This window comes from Salvelinus fontinalis, chromosome 25, assembly GCF_029448725.1.
Source record: "Salvelinus fontinalis isolate EN_2023a chromosome 25, ASM2944872v1, whole genome shotgun sequence".
Taxonomy (NCBI): domain Eukaryota; kingdom Metazoa; phylum Chordata; class Actinopteri; order Salmoniformes; family Salmonidae; genus Salvelinus; species Salvelinus fontinalis.
The window spans coordinates 26463532-26470145 of NC_074689.1; positions in this window are offsets into that span (position 1 = coordinate 26463532).

The following is a 6614-nucleotide window of genomic DNA, read 5'->3' on the forward strand; positions in this document are numbered from 1 at the left end:
TAATAAATTGGTTGACCAAGGTCTTGTCGACTGACCTAGGAAACTTGAGCTATACAAATGTATTTGTAGTCGTGAACTAGGCCATCAAGGTAAATAGGCATTATTTCTACAGGAAAACATACATTCAATGTAAACTTGTATATTTGGGCCTGGGTACAGTTTGCCACTCTAGTACTATCTGTATTGTCCTGAAAATGAAGGTGTCATCGCCCCTGTCCTGAATTCGAGTGCTCGGGTGGTGCTGCGCGCCAAGATACCTCAGAGTTATGGCGCCAGCCTACAGAGTCAACAGTATCGCACCATGCGTGTGTTCGTAGCCGGCCATGCGTGTGTTCGTAGCCAGCCAACCGCGTCAACAGTATGCCACCATGTGTGTGTTTGTAGCCAGCCAAACACGTCAACAGTATCGCACCATGCGTGTGTTTGTAGCCTGCCATGCGTGTGTTCGTAGCCAGCCAACCGCGTCAACAGTATGCCACCATGTGTGTGTTTGTAGCCAGCCAAACACGTCAACAGTATCGCACCATGCGTGTGTTTGTAGCCTGCCATGCGTGTGTTCGTAGCCAGCCAACCGCGTCAACAGTATCGCACCATGTGTGTGTTTGTAGCCAGCCAACCGCGTCAACAGTATGCCACCATGTGTGTGTTTGTAGCCAGCCAAACACGTCAACAGTATGGCACCATGTGTGTGTTTGTAGCCAGCCAACCGCGTCAACAGTATGCCACCATGTGTGTGTTTGTAGCCAGCCAAACGCGTCAACAGTATGGCACCATGTGTGTGTTTGTAGCCAGCCAAACACGTCAACAGTATGCCACCATGTGTGTGTTTGTAGCCAGCCAAACGCGTCAACAGTATGGCACCATGTGTGTGTTTGTAGCCAGCCAAACACGTCAACAGTATGGCACCATGTGTGTGTTTGTAGCCAGCCAAACACGTCAACAGTATGCCACCATGTGTGTGTTTGTAGCCAGCCAAACGCGTCAACAGTATGGCACCATGTGTGTGTTTGTAGCCAGCCAAACACGTCAACAGTATGGCACCATGTGTGTGTTTGTAGCCAGCCAAACACGTCAACAGTATGCCACCATGTGTGTGTTTGTAGCCAGCCAAACGCGTCAACAGTATGGCACCATGTGTGTGTTCGTAGCCAGCCAACCGCGTCAACAGTATGGCACAATGCAGACCCTTTCGAGTCAGGATGGACATATACCTGCAATTTGAGAACAACACGTGCAGGTAGTACAATAATGGCAAACTGCAGCCTATCCTGTACATAGGCTGCGTTTAATCAAGTTTATCTGAGTTTTATTTATGTTTAGTGTCTAAATAATGCATTTACAGTTGGCCTAATGTATGACTTCAAACTCTATGCATAAAAGCTCACGTTTCCTGCATAAGTCTAATGCTAATGTGATTATACAGACGGTTGATTCGCTTAGCTTTGTTTTGCTTTGAAACCACTTCGGTAAAATGGTAAAGCGCACACATGCAAGAGGAATAGGTTTTTACTCTTAGAAGAAATGACCTGCCTCTTTCTCTCAAACACTACCTGGTCTTCACCAGAGAGGATCCTGTTGCCAAGGTGATGGTGACGTTGCTACACCGTGCTACACCTACTACAGGTGACAGACCAAATGTCGTGCTCATTGAGCTCTCAAATGTTTGTCGATGTATCGTTAAGTTTTGATTAGTGTATCCTAACATATAAACTTGTTGAGTGAAAGGTATGTATTAGGCATACATCATCCCAGGTGTCGAAGTCAAAGTCCCTGTCAGTATGGCTATGACGTTGGTCTAACTACAACATTGATTCAATGGGAAACAACAGTCAGTTAATTACAAGCATGCCAGCAACACTGTCTGGTGTAGCCTAACTGTTGAGTGCACAAAGATAATGTTTTAACAGCAGCTGAGCGGTAGGTTACATCAACCAGATGGCACCACCGTTTGTATTTTAAATGTTGTTTTATTATTTATGCAGAGCAAATCTGAATGAGTTCAGACAACCTTTCAAAGACATTTCACAACTGTGTGTCCAGGGAGGAGTGATATTATGGGCAAAGGAGGGCTTTGTTACTTCTCAAAATCAATTATAGTAATGAGGTCCCATTCCAGGTAAAGCCATCATACAGCTTTGTAATCATTCACTATGCAGTATGTGAATTTACACTAAGGTTCACCATGCATTATTTAGGGTGGTTTGATATAAACATTCTTGTCACAAAGAAAACCTGGAGTGCATTACAGCCTGGTGTGAAGAATAGGTACAAAACACACCAGATTGTTCCCTTCACAATAGGCACAGGGCATGGTTAATGTGTCCCTAAGAACAAACAGCCCAAGCGTTATTTATTACTGAGAAAATACCTAGCTATTGGTGGCCTTTTCAGCTGAGGGAGAAAGATTGCTCGCATCTGAAATATTTTTGTTTGTTTCTTTTTGAGATTTGGAATCCATGTTTATCATGTTTGATCATGAATACTATGATAAACTAACATTTGCCTAATTGATATTGGATAATGCGTGTTAGACACCAACTGGTTAGTTCCAGAGATGTACAGGTTACCTTTAAAGCTGCAATATGTACATTTTTGTGTGACCCAACCAAATCAACATATAAATATTTGTTGTAGATCTGTCATTCTCATTGAAAGCAAGTCTAAGAAGCGTTAGATCTACTCTACATGCACTATTTCTATGCTTCCCGTTCTTAAGTTTTATTTTTGCGGTCTTTTACTTTCGGCATTATACACCAGCTTCAAACAGCTGAAAATACAGTCTTTTTGTTTATGGAAAATACATTTCACAACAGTTTAGATGGTACAATGATTCTCTACCTTGTACTTGCTTTTTTTTTTTTTGGCAAACTATTAAACTTTTTTAAAACCCGGAAATGTGCATAGATGCATAGTGCATCTTTAATAGAAAATATGATGAAGATAACATATAAACTAAACACCAAATCTATACTATTCCCTGTTATAGTCCTTTGTTCAGTAATATGTCGTTGGGCCTATACAATCCCCAAACCATAGAGCTGAGCATCATCTCTGGTCCAATAGGCTGGTTGTACTTGTGGTTTAAGTAAGACATTCACTCATCTGGACTGCCCATTTTCCAGCTTAGTTGTCCTTGATCGTTTAATTGATTAAATATAGACCTAAATCTACGATCTGTCTCTATCTTATCCAATTAATTCTCCATGTAGGCATGAGAGTGGTTGATGATGTTATCTTACCTAATTAACCTGCATAGGGATTCGACTGTAGAACAGGAATTGTTCATCACTCATCTACGTATTCATTACTATTATTACCATAAAGGGACTAACTTACCATGTTGGCCGTTCTGGCACCATTCATTTAGATTTTTGATTCCTTTAGTTTTTGGTTTTGCTTTGGGATGATTTTTAATTACGGGAAAAGACTGAAAATATGGAAATTCTCTAATATATTGTTAAGGCTGTCGCTTTCCTCATCCTCAGATGAGGTGAGGAGAGAAGGATCTTCTGACCAAAATGCGGGTTCAGGGAAATATGCCATCTTTATTATATAACAACGAAAACTGATGACACGAAAACAAACACTTTCAAAACTTACAAAATAACAAAACGACGTAGAACGGAACCTGAACATAAACTCACATCACAAACGTAAACTCACGGACAGGAACGTTACATCGAAACACACGAACAGCCAAACAGTCCCGTAAGTGAAAACACATCGACAACGACGAAAGACATCACAGGAGACAATCACCCACAAACAAACAGTGAGAATGCCCTACCTAAATATGACTCTTGATTAGAGGAAAACGCAAACCACCTGCCTCTAATCAAGAGCCATACCAGGCGCTCTGACGGCTCTGGCTGCTCATGGCGCTCTGACGGCTCTGGCTGCTCATGGCTCGCTGGCGGCTCTGGCTGCTCATGGCTCGCTGGCAGCTCTGGCAGATCCTGTCTGGTTGGCGGCTCTGGCAGATCCTGTCTGGTTGGCGGCTCTGGCAGATCCTGTCTGGTTGGCGGCTCTGGCAGATCCTGTCTGGTTGGCGGCTCTGGCAGATCCTGTCTGGTTGGCGGCTCTGGCAGATCCTGTCTGGCTGACGGCTCTAGCGGCTCCTGTCTGGCTGATGGCTCTAGCGGCTCCTGTCTGGCTGACGGCTCTGTAGGCTCATGGCAGACGGGCGGCTTTGCAGGCTCATGGCAGACGGGCGGCTTTGCAGGCTCCTGGCAGACGGATGGCTCAGACGGCGCTGGGGAGACGGATGGCTCAGATGGCGCTGGGGAGACGGATGGCTCAGATGGCGCTGGGGAGACGGATGGCTCAGATGGCGCTGGGGAGACGGATGGCTCAGATGGCGCTGGGGAGACGGATGGCTCTGGCCGGATATGGCGCACTGTAGACCTGGTGCGTGGTGCCAGAACTGGAGGCACCGTGCTAATGACAAGCACCTTCCTACTAGTGCGGGGAGCAGGGACAGGGCACACTGTATTCTCAAAGCCTACTCTATCCCTGATGCGTGGTACCGGCACTGGTGACACCGGGCTGAGGACAAGCACATCAGGATTAGTAGGGGGAGAAGATACAGTGGGTTCAGGGCTCTGGAGACGCACAGGTAGCTTAGTGCGTGGACCCGGAACTGGAGGCACCGGGCTAGATACACGCACTACAGGGAGAGTGCGTGGAGGAGGAACAGGGCTCAGGATACGCACAGGTAGCCTAGTGCGTAGTGTATACACTGTAGGTACTAGGCTGGGGTGGGGAGGTGGTGCCGGAAATACCGGACCGTGGAGGCGTACTGGCACTCTTGAGCATTGAGCTTGCCCAACCTTACCTGGTTGAATACCCCCGGTTGCCCGACCAGTGCGGGGAGGTGGAATAACCCGCACCGGCCTATGTAGGCGAACCGGGGAAACCATGCGTAAGGCAGGTGCCATGTATGCCGGCCCGAGGAGACGCACTGGAGACCAGACGCGTTGAGCCGGCCTCATGACACCTGGCTCAATACCCAATCTAGCCCTACCAGTGCGGGGAGGTGGAATAACCCGCACTGGGCTATGCACTCGTACAGGAGACACCGTGCGCTCTACTGCGTAACACGGCGCCTGCCCGTACTCCCGCTCTCCACGGTAAGCCTGGGAAGTGGGCGCAGGTCTCCTACCTGCCCTTGGCCCACTATCTCCTAGCCCCCCCCCAAGAAATTTTTGGGAATTACTCACAGGCTTTTTTGGCTTCCGTGCCAGACGCGTTCCCTCATAGCTCCGGTTCCTCTCCTCGGTAGCCTCTGCTCTCCTCCGTGCCTCCAGCTCAGCTTTGGGACGGCGATTTTCTCCTGCCTTAGCCCAGGGACCTTCTCCATTCATTATTTGCTCCCATGTCCAGAAATCCTTTCTCTCCTGTCCCTTACTCCGTTTAGTTTCCCTTTGCCGCTTGGTCTTAGCTTGGTGGGTGATTCTGTTAAGGCTGTCGCTTTCCTCATCCTCAGATGAGGTGAGGAGAGAAGGATCTTCTGACCAAAATGCGGGTTCAGGGAAATATGCCATCTTTATTATATAACAACGAAAACTGATGACACGAAAACAAACACTTTCAAAACTTACAAAATAACAAAACGACGTAGAACGGAACCTGAACATAAACTCACATCACAAACGTAAACTCACGGACAGGAACGTTACATCGAAACACACGAACAGCCAAACAGTCCCGTAAGTGAAAACACATCGACAACGACGAAAGACATCACAGGAGACAATCACCCACAAACAAACAGTGAGAATGCCCTACCTAAATATGACTCTTGATTAGAGGAAAACGCAAACCACCTGCCTCTAATCAAGAGCCATACCAGGCAAACCAAAAACAACATAGAAACAGATAACATAGACTGCCCACCCAAAACTAACGCCCTGACCATAAACACATAAAAACTAACATAAATAGGTCAGGACTGTTACATATATTCAATTGTGGTCAAAGCAATCACAGAGATGATGTGAGATGACAAGTGCTGCTTTGGGTGATTTCAGAATTTAGATCTGTTGTTTTGTTCCCGGTGAGATTCAGCAGCAAACTGTAGTCTGAAAACTCCCTCTTTTTTTGTCAGCTTTCCCACCTACAGAATAAGCTTCTCAACCTATTAATGCTGCAGAATGCAAGGGGAATCAATCACCTTCAGTGGGACATGTGTCATTTGTTAATCGTGTATTGATGAGAGTATTGACATATGGCTAATTAATCTCAAGCCCAGATCCAGCTTTCAAATGTTTCCTTCATTATGTTCCTCGTCTTAGTGCTAAGATGTTGGCACAGTTGAGCCAGGTGGTAGACAATGAGTATAGTTAGCTGTTAGACTTTTAGTTGTTTTTAAACTCGCCCTGTCAAAACAACCAGGCTCTCTCTGTTGTGGCACACACTGTAGCTATTTGATACTAGTACAATAGTTTTATAGGCTTTGCTTTGCATTAAATAGTTTATTGGATGATCTACAATGTCAGAGTGGCATGGTATTATTGTACCATCTGTACTCCAACGGCAGTCAACACCCCCTCAAACCGTTAATGCATTTTCAATGGATTTTTTACCACAATTAGGCAAACCCAGACGCCGACTGA